The 20412-nt window shown below is 29.1% G+C and overlaps 1 pseudogene; it reads left to right on the forward strand.

Annotated features, from left to right (window-relative positions):
* LOC149562416 (putative polygalacturonase At1g80170) overlaps positions 1–13169 on the forward strand; it is a 32590-nt pseudogene extending 19421 nt beyond the window's left edge.
* Positions 13170–20412: the final 7243 nt, after the last annotated feature.

Below are 20412 nucleotides of genomic sequence, written 5' to 3' on the forward strand. Positions count from 1 at the left end.
ACTCCAACGATGCCATAGCACATGTGGATCTACATGTTGAAAAAGGATCTTTGTGATGTTTTCCAAGTTTACAACCTCAACAAACACCATCGGTACAAGATATCTAAGGTAGCCCACTCACTAGGTCATGTGTACTCATCTATTGTAAATATTTGTAGTTGACATGGCCAAAACACTCATGCGAAAAATTCTCATTGTAACTGCATGATAAAAAAGAGAAGCACTTGTAGAATTGGGGCTCTCAAATCTATCAAACTAATATAAGTGAGATTATAAATCAACACTCCTTGTAGCAACAACCAAATCAGGGTCATGTTGATCTCAAATAACCACATGATGTAGTGAGAACTCAACTTTCTTACCAGAGCTAGAATGATAAATCTGATAGATATATATGAGGTTCATAGAAATGGTTGGAACCAATAGAACATCCTATAGAGAACCACCCTCCAATGAAATAGCACCATGACCTAAAACTAAAATTTGTGCAAAGTCACCAACTATAGTTTCTATAGTAACACTCTAAGAAAGTGACGTAATCAAATCAGGTGAGTGTGTCATATGGTGCGAAGCACCTGAATCAATGATCCAAGTAGTAGGAGAATAAAAATATCATGCAAAAGGAGAAAATCCTTTCCCTGAAGGAGGAGGTGGTGGCTTCAAAGAATCAATACTAATGTGTTGCATGGCCTCCTCTAAAGCCTCAAAACATTTCCAACACCTAGAAACTAGATGTCCTTCCTTGCCACAAAAATTGCAAGGATCACCTGTAAACTTATTTATCTTGGAGGAAGATTCACCAAATTTAGAAGGTTTACCCTTCAGAGTGGACTTCCATGAATCTAATTTAGGATATTTCTTGGAGGAACTCTCACTACCAAATGAGTCTATTTTTTTCTTTAGTTTCTACTTTAGCTTCCATGTAGATGTCTGAGAAACAAATGTTTAGTTTTTTTATCATGTTAGAGATTCCAACTATGTAAGTTTGGCCTTCTCTCTAGTCAATTGATCATAGAATAACTCAAATATGGCATGGTAAATCTAGGACCCAAAGCATCCATGCTGGAATGGAAGGTAGATGATAAGATCTAAAAGTTTCCTTAAATCTTTGATAGAATCAGATAAATGCACTCCTTATCAATCTTCACTTTCCCACAACTATGTAATAAAGATCTATGTTGTTTAAACCTCATCAAAAAGTCATCAATGGAGGGAAAATTAGTAGTTATAAGTGATGTCATCTCTGCCTTAATCTGAAGTTCTTTGAACTCGTTGATGGTACCAAACAAGTCCTTGAACTTGGCCAACATCTCTCGATGCATATCACACCCATCAAGATGAAACTGCAAGTTATCTGAAACATTCAAAAAAATAAAACCCATGGCCTCATCCATCTTATTCTTGTGCTACAAGTTTTGAAAGGAACTCTAGAAAACCAGTTGGACATCATCTAAATAAGACCACAAACCCTTTGAATGGAGAGGTCATTTCATGGTGGTTGTCCATGTTGTTAAAGTTTGTAGCTATGATAGAGACCTTTATCTCTCAAAATCTAGATGTTATTATCATTCTTGTCATCTTCAACTAAAAAGGACACTTAAGTATAATTTGCAATATTAAATGTAAATGACATATGTCACTCATATGCATTGAGGCATGAATATTTCAAGAGTCATATTTAATTATAGGAGTAATGAGAAACTCAAGAGATCTTCAGTTATAATATGAAGAGTCTCTCCTATTGTTATATATTTTCACATCAAGTGATAGACATTGTACACTTAAACATTTCATTATCAATAAAGATATTTTTGTGTTGTGTGGTTGGGTTTTTTCCCTTCATTCTCAAAGGGTTTTCCCAACATTTTTCTGGTGTTCTTTGTTTCAGTTTTGTCTTTTCTTAGTGCTAGTTATTTTTCGTGGTTTTTTGGGCTCTAGTTTTAACATGGTATCAGAGCCAGTTTATATATCAACCTTAAAAGAAGTCACTTTTGTTCATTACCTCTATATTTTAGCAATTCGAGAGTGTTATGCTTTAGAGTTTTGATATTTTTGATGTTATATGATTTAAGTATCATTCTACTAGGTGTTATGTGTTTTTTTCCTATGGTTCCATGTTCTCCTGCATTCTATGTGTTGCTTTCATCACATTTTTTTTATGCTTCTATTGTTGTCAGTTTTAGGTTGAAGCTCATCGGTCTTCATATTGCATCATTGGTTCTTTTACTTGCGATAATCCTCTTATGGATGATTTATATTTTGAAGGGATGTATTTCTATTTTTTTTGCAGATCTTTGTGAATATGTCAAAGTGTCATAAGTTTTCTTCATATGATAGCAAGCTTTTTAGAATCCTCTCTTATTATTCTTCTCTTATTTTTGGCATTAAATCAATTTTTTTGTCTTATGTCCATTTAAAGGCATCAAATTTAATGTCATCAGACTTTCTTGTTGTTTTCTCGGTGGCTTTATTTTAGCTCCGGCATTGGTTACGCTTGTCTCCATCTATTTTTATGATGGCACTTGTCAAGATTCTTTTTTTTTTAATATATATTCCTTTTAAGGCTCAGGTATATTTGTCACCAGTTCCACATCATAGTACAACCTCCTTTCTATATCAAGGGTGGAAACCTTCCACTTTCGTGGGTCATAATATTCATTTTGTGCATGTGTCACCACTTGTAGGGGTCTATTATTTCTTTGCATCCCTTCGTTCTTGTCAATTATGTGCAATGCATGTCCGATATTTTATTTTTTATAACTGTCATGTTGGATTGTGTTCATGGTGTCATTTTTAATATATTCAAATGAAAACACTCACATTCACTATCAAAATCTTTTTAGCACTTGCCGTATGCTTTGTCAATTCAAAATGTGCATGGAGCGGCTTCATCATTACTATAAATCAATTTTCAATGCATTACTTGTATGAAGCATTTCACAAGGCATGCAAAACTCTATAGGATTAGATAATTTGTAACTGATGCCATTATATTTCATGGTTTAGTAATTTGCCACACACTTTTTATTATCAAAACATCATTGCTATTATTTGATCACTGACTGTTGTGTTTTGGGCCTAAAACCTGGGGTTTTCAGGAAACTCCTTTAGGATTTTTGCATTAAAATTTCTTATTTGCTCTCTTTTTTATTTTGTTGTCTTTGTTTTGTACCTTGGAATGGGAAGCGATGATGAGAGAGGGTTGGGGCCATTGCAAAAGAAGGTGAAAGATCAATGGCGGAGAAGTGTGGAGCATGCTCAGACTTTCCCATATGTCTAGGATTCTTATGCTGTGGTGTGTGGTGGACTCTTCATTTACATGATTATTAGGTGGAGGAAGCTCTTGCAAGTTGAGGATAGGATTTGCATCATTTAGCACAAGCTCAAGTTACTTGTAGAGGCTGAAGAAGCTGAAAAAAAAAAATTTAAATGCTTTAAACAAGCACATCAAATCCATAAATTGTAGTGATTGTCAACGTGCAAGATTATTCCTTCAACACTACTCCCTCTAGGTTAATATTCAAATGAAGTTGAAGTGTTAGTCACCATGTTGTCTGAAGAAAATGAACAAAGTTGTGAAATTATACAAAAGGAATCAGAACATAGGGAATCAAGCACGCATGAGTAGACTCCCTATGGGCTTGCACCTATGGTGGCCAGTGGAAAACATCCTTGCTCTTGGATCATTGTTATAAAGAAAAATTTGATATCTGCTAAAGACCGCCATAGCTTTAGTAAAAGATCTTTTCTTAGAGGCATCTGTTGGGAGCTATACCTCTAATATTGCAAGTATTTTACCTCTACAGAAGCATTTTGACCATGAAGAGGACTTAAGCATAGAAATGGTAGCTCAAAGGTCTTCCTATGAAAGAAAAGAAAAAAAATATTTTAGTGAGCCTGTAAAGGAGTGCACAACTATATAGCTTTTGGTCATCATGAATTGATTCTTTTGGAAGTGGATCATGCACAATGAGACCAACTTTGCTACAGATATAACACTAAGAGGGAGCTTATGTTTTTCTCAAGGAGAATTTAAGATTCTCGCTAGAAAAGAGTTTCAGATGTGATTGCATTCTTCATCTATAAAGTACGACTTTGTTGTGAAATAGTATTGCATGGAATTGAAGAGATAAGTATTATTGTTATGTTTATATTATATTCTTATAATTATATTAATGCTATGATATTTACAAGCATTATTCTAAATCTCTTTGTTTGTGTGTTTATTGAGATTAGACCACAAAGAGATGAGTATTTATGATTATTGCTAGAAATAGAGTATGCTATTGTTTGGCATATTTGACTAATTAATCTTTTATATCTCATTGTAGCTGCAACAAGAAAGGAAATAGGTTGCTTTGGGAGATGTTAGATTCAAAAGGAGACTTCATAATTAAGAGGGAGTGCTTATGAAATCTCCTTCATTGTCATACATGCTTTTGATACTTGTGGTATTTCTATAATTTGACTTAATGGAAATAAGTCTAATTTTGTTATGCCTACTTCTATTCCTGTGTGAATAAACGAGATTGTAAGATCAGCTATGATAACTCTTTCACTATGCGATAGTGAACATCATGTTGAGAGAGTCCATGATGTCATCATGTTGAGAGATTTCATGATGGGAGTTTGATGTCATGTTGAGAGATTCCATGATAGTTCACATTGAGAGAGTTCGTGAATAAAGGCTTAGCTATGAGTCTTACAAATTCCATGAATATGATTGCTTGTTATAGGATTTCATGTTGAGTGATTCCATGAATATGATTGATTGTTACAAAGTTTCATGTTTATGATTCATTGTTACAAGTGTTCATGTTGAGTAACTCCATGAATTATGTTTTGAATACTTATAATTAGAAAGTATCATTAACATTTTTTGTTGCAGCTTTGTGTGACTGTTTAGCTAAAGATCTCTCTCTTGCTAAGAGGGAGTGTTAAAGTTTGTAGCTGTGATAGAGATCTTTATCTCTCAAAATTTGGACGTTATTATTGTTATTGTCATCTTCAATTGAAAAGGACACTTAAGTTTAATTTGTAATAATAAATGTAAATGACATGTGTCATTCATATGCATTAAGGCATGAATACTCAAAGAGTCATATTTAATTATAAGAGTTATGAGAAACTCAAGAGATCTTTGGTTATAATATGAAGAGTCTATCCTATTGTTATATATTTTCACATCAAGTGATTGACATTGTACACTTGAACATTTCATTATCAATAAAGATATTTTTGTTTTGTGTGGCTGGGTTTTTTCCCTTCATTCTTGAAGGGTTTTCCCAAGATATTTCTAGTGTTTTTTGTTTCAGTTTCGTCTTTTCTTATTGCTAGTTTATTTTCATGGTTTTCTAGGCTCTAGTTTTAATACATGCGTGATAGTTATGTGGGTTTAGAGGAACTAGACAAGAAGAGGTCTATTCCATTATTTTAGAAGGTATTTATTTTTTTATAGTTTTGTTTAACTGATGTAAATGAGATAAACAAGAATTAAAAACATCCCCCACAATGCAAAAAAAGGAACCCCAACAACTAGAAAGAATGTTTATACAATGAGAAGAGCAAAAAATCTTCACTTGAGTATCATGTCTACCTTTGAGAAAATATGATGAAAATAATAGAGAATATGGAAAGTCCTCAAGAAGATTTTTTTGACACTTCTTTTGGATCAAAATTGAAGCTAATTTGAGCAAATTAGGCCCTCCAAAATGGAAGAATGATCAACTAGCTTCAACAACAAAAATAGGTACTATGCTAGGAAAAAATGCAGATCAAAACCTCTATAAAAGAGTCTATCTCATAATCAAGTTTTTGATGGTAGCTCATTTTCCAATAAATAATATTATTTTCTCCAGATATCACCAAAATTTTGATAGGCCCTCCACAAGGGAATAAAGGGCCTAAAACCCCCCTTTTAGGTCCTAAAAAAGACACCCCTAGGTGCGCATGTGACCATATGTGGTCTTTTCAAGGGCTGAAAGCTTGACTGACATATTAGTGGCAGTCAATGGTGGAGGTGACATGGTAGTGGAGAATGGTTGGTATGGTGATTGAGTTTGGGCTAAGTGCAATCAAGTTCTGTTAACAGTAGCTTATCTATTGGGTGGTGCCTAGGTGGTCATTGGGTGGCGTCAGGGTGGACGCTTAGTGAAGCGGTAAAAAAAATGCATGTCATATTTTTAAATGCCAAATTTAATTTTTTTAAATTTTTTTTTGCAAAAAACATGTCTTTTTGCATGCAAAGAGGGTCGTACAGGCCTTAGAGGCAAAACAATTATCACATAAATCAATTGTCTCCAAAATTAAAGTTCCTTATATGGAAAAAGGGGTTTTTGGGTGTTGTGAGGTCTGCTTGATCCCAGAGTACACCAAAATTTAGACCCCATATCCAATGAAAATTACCCCAAAAATATCAAATATGGTCCTACAAACCCTTATTCCTCTATTTTCTTCAATAATGAACAAGTTGTAGCAAACTTGGCTTTGATACGATGAAGGATTTGAGAAAGACAAATCTACAAATCTCATAGAATGCCTGCATGTAAGAACCTATCACACAGATGAAAATACAAGAGAAGGCAAGGGTTTGGCTCTGTAAATTGCAAGAATATATTTATCAAACAAAGGAATTATAAAAATATACAATAGATTAATCCTTATAGAAGGAGATTGTAAAACCTAAAAGGGAAATCGTAGGAGGTAAAAGGCATTTAATAATTAATATTTAATTATTAAATGAAAGTGCAAGTGCATAACGGGCAATCTTAAGAAAGGAGTAAAGTTAATTTAGTCAATGAAAATAAATATTTTTTACTCTAACAAAATTGAATGCTTTTAGAAGTTTGAAGTTGTGTGTTGACTATATTTCTTTGGCTTTCATATTGGTCTATCAAATAAATCCAACTCTATTAGCTTTCTTATTGGTCTATCAATTTTCTTGTAGATTTATAGGCACGTTGTGAAGAGCTTCCAATACTGCATGCATTTCAAATTAGTGAGCTAAATAAACAATGATATTATCTTTTTCACAAATAAGTTTATGTCCTATAGCTAAAATTTGACATACTTAAGGTTGTTCTTTTCATAAGACAAGACTTCCATGCATGAAATTTAGTGCATCAAATCACATGGGAAAAATTTATCTGTAAAATTAGATCCTCAAAATATTTTCAATGTGGGAGGACATATTCTAAGAAACTTTTATGATGTTAATTGGAACAAGAGACTTTCTTTGATGAACTTATTACATTAAGAGAAAGACTTTGAGCCAGAAGTTTGTGTACACTAATGGACTTTTTGTTATTATCAAATGAATGTTGCATTTTATGTGTGGATAAAATTTTAAAGCCTTAAAAGAGTTATGATAATGTTGTTCATGTTTGTTAGTGTCTTTAAAAGTTTTACATATAATGTTGAGGACACACCTAGGATGGTTGAGGAAGAAAAATATGACTAGAAGGAAAATGAGAATGCCTTCTTTCTTTTGCGAGACCTATTCACATAGAGTTCTAGGAATCTCTCATTTGAAGGTCATTCAAATAGTATTTCTTACCTCACAACAATGATCTTCAATTTACTTTCCAAATTTTACTACTATTTGTCCTTTTGTTTTGATTTCTATATAATTCTATAAAAAGGAATGTTAACTAAATTTTAAGGCACTAGCTAATACCAAAGCATTTAGAATGAAAGTTAGTTTCTCACAAACAAGTGGTCCACGTCTATCAATAACTATATTGAAATGCAGTAGCATTGTATCCTTTTTCATATGGGCCAATTTTCTATTTCAAAATGGCATCCTTGTACCTTGTACCTTGTACTAGTAACTTAGAAAGCATTGACATCTTGTTATCATCATAAAGCTTCAGTTTGATGTGGACATTTGGAGGTCTTGAAAGGATTGAAATTATGCAACTCATTGATTGTTCTATTAGTAAAAAATTGATACAAACAAAGGATGAAGGTTAATTAATTCAATCATTCAAATGCAAGTGGGAAAAGAGATTTTTTGTATTATATGTTGCAACCTATTACCTTATTTTAGGTTACCAATCCTCAAATACCCTCAATCTATGGAAGATAAAACTCATCCATTTAAGTGAGTTTTATTTCCCAACAATAAATTGGAAAGGAGTTTTAATGACATCATGAGAAGGATGCCTTCTTAAAAAAGATTCATTCAACATTCTACACACAAAATTCTAATTGGAACCCTATTTTGAGCACTACTATTTGAATTCTCATATTCAAGGATGAAAAACCATGATTTTTCTAAAGATAAATGATGAATATGGTGAAGCTATGCTTTCTAGATACTCTACTATAAATTATTGACTAATTCATCTAATCTCTCTTATGATATCATAATATTTTATTAATGATACATTGTCAATTTAACATGTATATTATGGGGAACTAATTGAAAGACCCTTCAAAGGGATTGTAAAAATGTTAGACTATTTTTAGTTTGAAATAATAGGTTATGTTAGTCTTGTGAAACTTTTTCAAGCATCAATCCACTCCTAATGCTAAAGATAAAGATATTGAAGTAGTCATTTACTCCTTAGAAGTAATAGTTAGAAATCATCATTTAGTTTTTTTTTTTTTTAGCAAGGCAATTCATTGATAAGTAGGAGATAATTTCAACAGTAAGTCAAATTATGATATTGCTATCAGGATTTAACTGTGTGATTTTGAGTCAAACTCATTGACCCATGTTTTGCATGTTAAGATCTAGTCTCCATGTTGGGATGTTTCACCAATTTGTAATAAAATTAACAAGTGTAGAAAATTGTAGAGAAGAGAAAATACACAACACAAAATTTACGTAGAAAAACATGGTAAAAATTTTACTAGTAAAAAACCATAGGTAAAACAACTTTATTTCTTAGGAATTTCCATAATTACAACAATGTTTAAAATGTGTAAATAAACATTGCTTTGAGTTGATATAAAACCAAATTTCAAAGTCCAGGTTATAGACCACTTACTAAATTTAGTAAGTTTAACTAATGCAACGTGTATAACAATTCTCAAAATTACAATTTCTAGTAAATCACCAAAATAACTTACTATTTATAGTAATATGACTTATGCAAACTTTCTTATTATAGTAAGTTTTGAAATTACTATTAATTGTAAGCAGACTCATTCAAACTGTGTGAGTGTATATGATGACTCAACCCAATTTGATGACTTAACCACAACTAGTAGTTGTCTATGATGACTTCACATTCCAAAATAATTTACTTGGATGAATCACTCCAACCATACAAAGGATAAAGATCCTATACTACCTAGCATAAGGAATATAATACACAATAAATTTGTCTTATGTAAAAATTGTTTAGTATCATATGTACTAAAAAACTAAGAGTAAGAAATAAAATATATAAATTTTGACATGACAAAGTTGTCCTAAGATTTATAATATATATATAGAGGGCATATTGTCATGTGTATTGAAAACTATTAAAATATATTATATTTAAAATATTGAGTAATCCTACTTGAGATATCTTTAAGTTAGATCTATTTGAAAAAGCTTAAAGTAAAATCAAACTTAAATATAATAGATTTTCAGTCTAAATTTTATTTTAGTATTATATTTAATACAATAACTAAAACATAAATCCCACTCAAAAGAAAAAGAAAAATAGAGTATGAAAATTTTAATACCTAATTTTATATAGAAAACATTATGTATAAAAGTGTTAATTACTAATTTAATTTTTCCACTTGTCAAGACTCAATCAACTATTAATGTATTTAATTTTTAAATTTCACTTCATATCATTTGTATTATTTTAGAATCTACAAATATAATTGTTAAATCTAATTTGAATTTGTTAGGGATCGTATAGATATTTTCATATCCATTTTTTATTTATGATGAATAGATAAAATAAAAATATAGTATAAAGATTAGTTTTAGTTTGTCCCATTTTTTTAAAAATTATGTTCTATTGGGGTTTTGTAAATTTGTGTAAAATTTATTTTTTGTTATTATTTATTATATTCTATACAAATTTTGATTTTAATATATTAAATGAAGGTAAATGTCAACGAGTTGAAGTATTTCTCTCAATAAGAATTGTAACATTTATGTATATTATTCTCAAGAGTCTTCAACCTATTTTCACTATGTGACACTCCTTGTTATGTAATAAATGAGAGTGACATAACTCTATAATTACTGTAGAGCCCTTCAAACTCATAGATATTGCCACGTCTATTTTTCTAATTTGAAGACATAAACTCCACCACCCACCAAGGGTTTAATGTCCTCCCCTTTTAGCTCTTTAATAAATCTCAACTTGTCTTTTATGAGCAATTAAGAAAGAACTTTAATCTTTAGCACTTACATACCATTACCACAATAATATTCCCCTAAGTGTAATTCTCTATAGGTGTATTCCTTACACCCCTTCTAGTGCAAGTATTAATAGATGGAACTTAGGACCTTTTGGTTGTTGTTTAAAGCAATTATGTTTGTATTTTTCATGAATTATTTAGTATCAGAATTTAAGATTCTTATTTTCTTGTAAGTATTTTTTAAGTTACATTGTTTTTTATTTGGTTATGCCTTATTTATAATAATGATAATGTTGAGCATGTATTTGATACACAAATTGAAGGGTCAATAATTGTTCCACAACAATTTGAGTGGAAAAATGCAAATACAAGTAAATGGCTTGAGTTTTTAGGAATCACTTGCCTCCATATAGGTGGTGGAGGTATCATAAATGGACAAAGTCATCTTTAGTGGGAACAATCTTGCAAAATTAACAAGACAAATGTAAGTTTTATTTTTCTTCTACCAATTAATATCTTAATTATAATTATATTTATTAATTTATCATGTATAATACAAATCACCTTTCAGTTATCACATGTATAATTACTTAAATTTAACTCATGAAAATTTGCAGTTATTTTCCTCCACTCTTCATACAAAGTAAAGAAAATAATATTCTAATAGTTAATGCAAACTATGATATACCATTGTAATCTTACATTTAATCTGACTATTTACTATTGTTTATAATCAGCCTTGCACGGATGCACCTACAATATGCTCATGAACCAATCACTCTTCTTTTATTTGAATTTATGAAATACTTTGTTGTGTTTTGACTACTTTGTTCTTTCTTTTAGGCAATGTATATCCATGATTGTAAGAACATTGTTGTGACAAATCTCCACTTTGTAAATAGCCAAAAAATGCATCTTGGAATATTCTACTCCTCTGCAATCTTTATGAGTGCACTTACGATAAGATCTCCACAAGATAGTCCAAACATTGATGGTATTCATTTACAAGGAGTTATGGATGCACATATTTATAATTGTGACATTTCAACAAGTAATCTATATTTTCTTTTTTGTGTTTTTTTTTATAAAATTATTTACATTTGATTATATATATATATATATATATATATATATATATATATATATATATATATATATATATATATATATAGAGAGAGAGAGAGAGAGAGAGAGAGAGCATATTTTAATTTAGAAAAATAAATTCAAAGTTTTTCAATAGTGGTTTATTTTTGTCTTATTGAATACTTTTTGTAATCTTGGAATGAATAAAAAAGAAATAATGTGATGTAGATTTCATCATGATTTTTATTTTTAAATTACATTTGAAAAATGTCAAATAGCAAAATTTTGCTATTTAAAATTAATAAATATGAAAATATACATGAATTATTTATTATAAAATTAATTTATAAATGAGTTTATCATTAAAATGTATAATTATAATTTATTTTATTTTTTTTAAATTCTAATCAAGGAATTTTATGGAGTTTAACTGTAATCTTTTTTTTAATTTAACAAGGTCTAATTTATCATCAATATTTTAGATCATATAACATTATTTTACCATGCTCGTTACTTTTTTATATAAACATATTTTTCTTATATATTATCCATAAAAAGATGTCTTACTTATTTACTTGTAAATTTGCTATTGTGCAAGGGATGATTGCATTTCTATTACATATGGGGTGTCAACAACATACAATGTTGATATTCAAACAATTAGATGTGGACCAGGACATGGCATTAGGTAAGTGATAACCATTTACTTTTCATAAATTCATCACATTTATGACAAGGGTTTGGTTCCAAAATTTGTCCCAATTTTGTAGCATTGGAAGCCTAGGAGAGGATGGAGAAAAATCAAGTGTAGAGAAAATAAACATCAAAGATGTAGTGTTTGATGGATCAAGCAATGGAGCAAGAATCAAGACTTGGCTAGTCAATTGATTTCTAATAATCTTTTTTTTAGGCTTGTATGTTTAGCTTGATTCTAAATAATGTGAATATCATTTTTTTATGTTTAAAGTTTAAATAGTATATCTTTTAAATTTTTAGTTGTTTAGTTGGTTAATATATAATTATAGGAACTTTTAAAGTAGAGCCCACCTATTTCTATTATTTCAAATAGACAACTAAACAAGTTAAAGCTAAATCTTTGATAACATCTTTTCAACCAAGAGTCAAAGATTAGCACATGTCTATATATCGAAATCATCTACCTACACTTCAAACATAATTTTTTTAAACATTATACTATACATGCATGCATGCACACACACACACACACACACACACACACACACACACACACACACACACACACACACATATATATAAATTTGATTTCATGTTATATATATCAAAATTTTAATCTTTCTTTACTTATGCATATAGGGTGGTTCTGGTTATAAAAGACAAATATTGTTTTCGAACATTACGGTCAAAAACGTTGATTACCCTATAATTATAGATCAAAATTATTGTGACTCTTCAAAACCTTGTGAAAGTCAGGTAAAAGACTTAACTCTCTAATTTGTTAAAAAAAAATTGAGATCAATTATATAGAATTCTCTAACTATTTAATTTGTTTTTTTGTGAAGAACTTGGTAGTGAAAATTCAAGATGTTACTTATGAAAACATTAGAGGGACATCAACACAAGAACAAGCAGTGAAATTCGTATGTAGTGAGAGTGTGCCATGCAAAGATATTGTTGTGAGAAATATAGATATAAATTCAACATTGTCATATGCAACACAATTTGTTTGCCAAAATTATTATGGTTTAGCTATTGGGCATGTTAACCCACTTAGTTGCCTTCAGAGTTGAATTTTTTTTGCTAGGGGTTTAAATGTACTTCAATCATTTGTATCAATTGATAACATATGTCAAAACTACAAGTGGCCAAACTTCAAACTATTCATTGCAAGTTTGAAATATGTATGAAAATTGATTAATTGTATTCTTAGAAATATTATAAACTCAAAACCACTATCATAATATTTTTAAATTGTAGGTAAATTTTGAACTACATATTGTAAAATTGAGTTAACTTTTCACTTTAAAGTTATGAAAGTAATATTTATTTATATTGGTGCAATCTAGATATTCATGTTATTTTTATTTAGTTTTTAATTTATTGATGTGGTGGTCTTAAAAAATATATTCATAAACAAAACAATCTTGTTTGATGTTACGTTTATTTTTTACACTTTGATTTGTTGTATATAATTTGTATATCTTCACATATTTGATTTGTGGATTCGATATCAAATATACTTCTTATGCATAGACATATATTCTTTGTCTTAATTTTGTTATTTGTTTGTACTATATATATTCCCTATCTTGATTTTACTTTTCACTTGGCATTGGTTAATTTTACTAGTATAAAGCTAGTCTCGCATATGTCAAACCAATATTCCAAAATATTAGACTTTCAAATTCATATTTTAGGTCTTACAACCATTTCTTTCTCACATAAATTTTTGAAGTTTTTTAAATTGTGAAATTAGAGTGGAGCAAAATTAAAATGGTTAAAAATAATTCATATAATCTAGAACTAATGTTATCAAGTGATATTAAGAACATTTAATGTCCCTCATATTTGGTGGGTCTTGGCTTCATGCTCAAGACCTCTTATTAGAATTTGTGTGTGTATGTTGTTGTGTTTCTTGGATGTAGTTTATTCTTGGAGCTCTTGGGTTATTTGTATTTGGAATTTTACTCATGATCTTTCATTTTAGTGGACCCGATTTATCCTTATATATGTGTATAGTAATATTGCTACAATGAGATTAAGATGTGATAGATAATTAATATTAAAATTCATCTTAGAAAAAGGTAATAACAACTATAGTTTATTATAGGGAGGCTGATATCAATACTTATGATGAAGGTAACTACATAAAGATGGAGTACAAAAAGGGGTATAAGTGTCCACATTTTTTTCTAAAATCAAGTAAACCTAGACTTCAAAGAGAAATGTGAGGGTTTGTGGTCAAAATTAGAAGATATGTAACTTGAATAAGAATTGTATTACTCTAAATATATTTTCTAAACTAGTCAAGTTTTTTTTAAATGGATAAGATTAAGGGAATAAAACCCTTCACGCATGAAAAACTATGCCTAGTTTTTTTGAGAAAAATATAAGCTGGCTATTTAAGTGCACTCAACAAAACATATAGTCAAGTTAGTATTTTGAAAAACTATTTGATACAATAGTAGGTAAGAGTGAGCTCTCAAAGTTGTGTACATTTTCGTAGTCCTTTGTTGAGTACTTTTTTATTGATTTTTTGAAGTAACCACATCCTAAACAATCTAGTACATATTCATGCACATGGCATAACTTACACCAAAAAATAAAAAATGAAATCTTCTTATTCTAATTCTTAAAGTGTATAGATGCAAGTGTATATGGTAAAAGCATAAACAAGTGTCACCCTTTTATAAAGGAAAGGGCTAACAAAAGTATAACTATTTAACTTCAATGACATAAAACTAGTATTATTATTTAGTATTTGAAAATAAGGTAAAATAAGAAATGTGTAGAAATGCACAAAGTTTAGGATTATTATTTTTAGTTATTATTTAGAATAAGAAATAATATTTATTCCTAATTTGTAAGGACGATTTTTTAGTTTCTTAAAAAAAGATGAAAAAGAGAGGTATAATTCCCACCACAAAACTATATGGAAATAAATCTTTTTCCTTTTGATCTTAGATTATGTTATAGATGACATATATAGCTAGATCAATCAAAAATAAAAATAGGCTTTTGACCTATATTTTCTCTTTTATAATAATTCAAATTTCAACTCACCTAAAATTGATAGTTTTCATCTCCCACCACATTTTTTGAAACAAATCTATTCTAACCAAAAGAAAAATTATACATTTTGAAAGAGGCCTCTCTCCTCTAGAACGTTGTGGGTAAAAGCACAAATCTGTGTCACCTTTTATAAAGAAACCTGATATCAGAATGTGATAGTTGAACATTAATGACAAAAAAAATGGTATTTGTGTTTAAAATATGAAGATGATGTAAACTGATGAAATGTGTAGAATTGGATGAATTTTAAACCTATAATTTTTATAATTTTTTCGAGTAAGAATTTATTCATTTTATTTTATTTTGAAGTTCCTTTTTTAAATGTAAAAAATATAGAGTTTAGTTCCCGTCAAACAAGTATATGCAAATCATCTTCTTTTGTTCTAATTTGAAAATATCTTATAGATGACATGTATAGCTAGTGAACAAAAAAGAAATAATTATTTTTTATTTATATTTTCTTTGTTATAAGTACTCAAGTTCAACCTTATCAAAATCCAATAGTTTTTTCCTCCCGTCAAAACTTCCCTATCAAATCTATAGACCTTCTTGAAAAAAAATTACATATTCATGAAGAGGATTCTCTCCTCTAGAGATAAATATAATTTTTTAACTTTTTTGATATGATTTACTATTTTCTTCCTTTTTTGAGGGAGCATCTTCTGAAATCTTGAAATATCAACTTATAATATTTTGAGATTATAACATATTATAACTAATCAAAACACTCCAAAATTTATATAATGATGATATTGAATCTGAAATCTATAAAAGGGTATTTATAGTTTTTGAAAAAAAAAAAATTTTGATAGAGAAATGAGATTTGAGGAAAATAGGTTTTGGTATCACAAACGATGACATAGATCTGTGCTTTTACCCTTATATGCTTTTTTTTTTAAAATTGATAAGATTTATAATTTTTTTCTTTCTCAAAATCAACATCTTCTCGAGTGTTAAAATATGTACTTGTACTAGTATTTTGTAATTAGAATATACTATATCTAAGTAAAACACTATAAACTCTATATGAGAATATTGTAAATTTGAGCTCTATAAATTGGTGTTTATATGTTATTAAAAATATATCATTAAAAAAAGTTAAGCGTTATTGAAATGTCAATTTTACGAAATAATTTTATTTCTTTAGTAATTAGACACAAACTAGTATAAAATATGCATTTAATAGACATTTCCAATTGGAAAAGTGTGAAAACATATATAATTTAGCCTGAAAGGTGACACGACTTTGTACTGTTACCTTATAACAATAATATGTAATTTTCTTTTGCAATTCAAGTAGATCAAAATTTATTAAAAAATAGAATATATGTATGTTAGGCATCTCAAGACACTGGTAAAGAGAATTAAATTTTACGATATTAATGGTGTTCGAAAATTGAAAACTTATTTGGTTAGAAATATGAGAAGACATGTGACATTATGCTGGTAATTTGGAGATACCCACTTGATCATTTGTAAACCTGAAGAGGATGAAGTCTAAAATTAATGTTGAAAGATGAAAAATTGTTTAAAGACCCTAAAATAAAAGGAAAATGGGCTTTCAAGGCTTGGGTTCATCTACCAAACCTTTTTTCCAAGCCTAAAATATGTATAGTGTAACACCCCACCAAGGGATCCAAAAGAATTAACCTAAAGTTTTATTAAGTTTGTCAAAAAAAAAAAAAATTTGAACAGGAAAGAGTAAACATACACATCAAACACATAGTAGCAGAAGTAATAACATACAATCAACTAAAAAGTATACATAATAGGTTACATTCCTTAAGGATCCCATGACATTGAGTCACATTTAAATTTTAATTAATACTAAGTCGAGTAATTAAAAAGTCCAATGTCCACATAAATAATATGCATTTGTTCTAAATGCCACTTGATAATAAAATTCAGAATGCTCAATCATCCATTGTACATGTCACAGGGTATGAAAGGCTAAAAGAATATACATTTATAAAAATAGAATTACATCATCCTCCTCGGATCCATGATACAAAGTAAAATAGAATAAATGAAACCATCCACAATATATAAACATCCATCATAAAATATAACCATCTATCAAAATGGTACAAAGATAGAATGAAAGGAAATGCAGACAAAGAACCTCTAGCCACCGTAGCACAGACGGATCTCAATGGTAAGAGTAAAAAGCACTACCACCCGACTACATGGAACCTAAATGGCCCACTTCGACCATGCTAAAGAGATAGTCTAGAGTCCCAAATAGGATTTCAAATCAAATATCAAAAGCACTTTCTAAGTCCAGGAAATCCTAAAAGCAATATAACTCAAAGGTTCTAAGATAGATCGACATTTAATTCTCAAAGGCATATAAAGACACGTAGGAAACCTACTAAGTAAGCGGGCAAATGTCATCGCACGAATCAAGCTAGAGTTACCCTGGGAATCTCTTAGGACCCTGACCCCTGAGTGATCCCTATGTGGCCACTAGTATCCTCTCGTATAGACAAGGCATACTACAGATGCAAGGTCACAACCAAGCATTCTCTCTACTCCCATCCTAGTCTATACTAGTACTCGAGGCATGGACGAGAACATACAAAGACTCTTATTAGGTTCATTTTAATCCCATTTAGTGTAATGTTTTCACTTATTAAACAACCAATGGGTTACCCTAGGAACTTAGGGCCCTGGCCCCCATTGCAAGCCACTTCCTGACACTACATTTAGATAACCTATCCTAGGCTCATAAAAGTATAAAATAAAGAATCATATAAAAATTCACCTCAGTCCTATACAAGTGACTGGAAAGCATCAAAAGATAATTCACAATAATCACATTAGTTCTCTACGAGCAACTAGAAAGCATCCCAAAAATAATATTGATTGAAGACTCATAATGGTTAAGTAAAATATGTCATAACATGACATGACCAAGAAAAAATCATACAAACACCTCATTCCTATGAAAGTGACTGGAAAGTAATTCAAATACAATTGATCGAGGCTCAAAAATGGTTAAGTCAAGTAGGTCATACATTCACCTCAGCGTCACACAAGAACACTGGAAAGCAATAACAATCAATAGATCAACACACATCATAGAGCATACCAAACACATTACCATGGTTGGGTATAAAAGATTGAAGCCAACTCATCATAACATCACAAAGATAGAACTCCCAAGCCTCTGGTAACTTCCTAAAATTGGTCAACAATCTAGTCAACCCTGAACCCAAAACATAGACAGCACACAGAAAATAGATTGTAGGTATCAAAGTTTTGGTTTGATTTTAAAACACATGGTTGAGTTAAAAGTAAGGTTTCAGTCTTCATTTTCAAAGTAAGTTTTCAAGTAGATAAGATTCATCGTTTACCCCTATAATTTAACCCATTGTGATACTAAAAAAAAGCACAATTACTCCTTTACGATTTTAAGTCAATCCTTCAAAAATAATTGAGGGGTAATTATTTATATAAATTATTAAATAATAATTACTAATTTTTAAATAAATAAATTATAATTTAATTAAAAATAATATCATTAGTTAATAATAAAATAAATCTAACACTTCGTTAAATGATTTGTGGGTTTTATTAAAACTTAATTAAATACATTTAATTAAGTTCATTAATAATTACCTAAATTAGTGTTCATTAATTATTCATCAAATTAATAAGTATTAATAAAATTTATTAACAAAATTAATAATTAATTATTTAAATTAATTATAACTTAAATTTAATAAAATTAATAATTAATAATTTAAATTAAATATAATTTAAATTTAATAAAATTAATCTTTAATAAATTAAATTAAATATAATTTAATTTTAATAAAATAATAATTAAAAATTATAACAAAATTTTATTTTAAAAAAATAGCGTATGTTTATAAAGCTTGCCAACTTTTTAATAATCGTGCGATCGTAGGCTAGGCTGTTGCCACGTGCAGTAGCTCAATCTACGCACACAAGCAATCACGAGGTAGTAGGAAAGAAAGGTAAGGGGGGGGGTGGGGTGGAACCCCCTCCCCATTAATTTTTTTTATGTTACTTTCTTTATTTTTAATTAAAACTTTTAAAACTATTTCCCCAATGTGTAAAATGTATTTTATTTTATTTTAAATTTTATTTTATTTAATAAAATGTATCCTTTCAAACCAATTCCTCCCTCCCACTAAAATACTTTAAATAATTTTTTATTTATTTTTTATTTTTTTAATAAGCATTTACAAATATAATCTGATAGAGAAAATATTAGTAACCATGTGAATTTCCAACCTAAAATTTCCATTTCCAAATTCTAACCCTTCCCGAAATAAATTCTAATTCCTTTCGTCTATGGAACGAGGGTTTCTAATTGAGTTTTTCCTTGATCTCTTAACACACAGAAAGAATCAACATGCATACCAAAAAATTTACAATATAAAGCATTCATCACAAGAATTATCCAAACAACCATTTAACAGACACGATGAAGACAGGAAGAAAAGAGTGTATTTAAAATATGCAAAAATCACAAGCGTCTACCTGGACACTAATGCTAATCGCTATGCCCAATAAAATTGTAGAGAAATTCCTCCTCTCAGAACCTTCTCCTTTCTGAAAATTCCTTCTGCAAAATTTGTGGCCCCTTGAAAATGAACCCCTAAGTTGTGATATGGAGTTCTCTCCTAAAATTGGAGCACTAATTATGCAATCACCTAACAGAACTCCTTGCTCACCAGACTTCAACTCTAAATTAACTTTTCGTTATCTTTCTCTTATCTTTTCCATGCACGTTTAATAACTTATAAAATCACTTTATTTAATTTCCACTTGACTTCGCTTTTAATTAATTTATTAAATTTAATCCCATGCGTATTTTATGCAATTAAAATATCTTTATTAAATATATTTATTTTATATTTTTAATTAATTTTTTATATTTTCATCTCATGCATACATCATGTAATCTAACAACTTATAATAAATTAATAGCTTTGTCCACTTCTTAATTATTATTTGAAACATTAATTGATAAAATATTTATTAACTTAAATAATAATATTATTTAGAATTAATTTAAAAATGAACTCTAAATATATTATTATTAAATTAAATAAATATTATCACATTCTAGATTTATTATTATAACTTTTATCTTCAAATTTAATTCTTTTTATTTAATTAATTTCCCAATTAATTAAATATAATGAAATATTAAAATATCATAATAAATTTCCATTAAATTAAATCATTAACTTAATCTTTTAATTA

Source organism: Cupressus sempervirens, chromosome 4 (assembly GCF_028749045.1).
Source record: "Cupressus sempervirens isolate cs-2001-9-10 chromosome 4, ASM2874904v1, whole genome shotgun sequence".
NCBI classification, from domain to species: domain Eukaryota; kingdom Viridiplantae; phylum Streptophyta; class Pinopsida; order Cupressales; family Cupressaceae; genus Cupressus; species Cupressus sempervirens.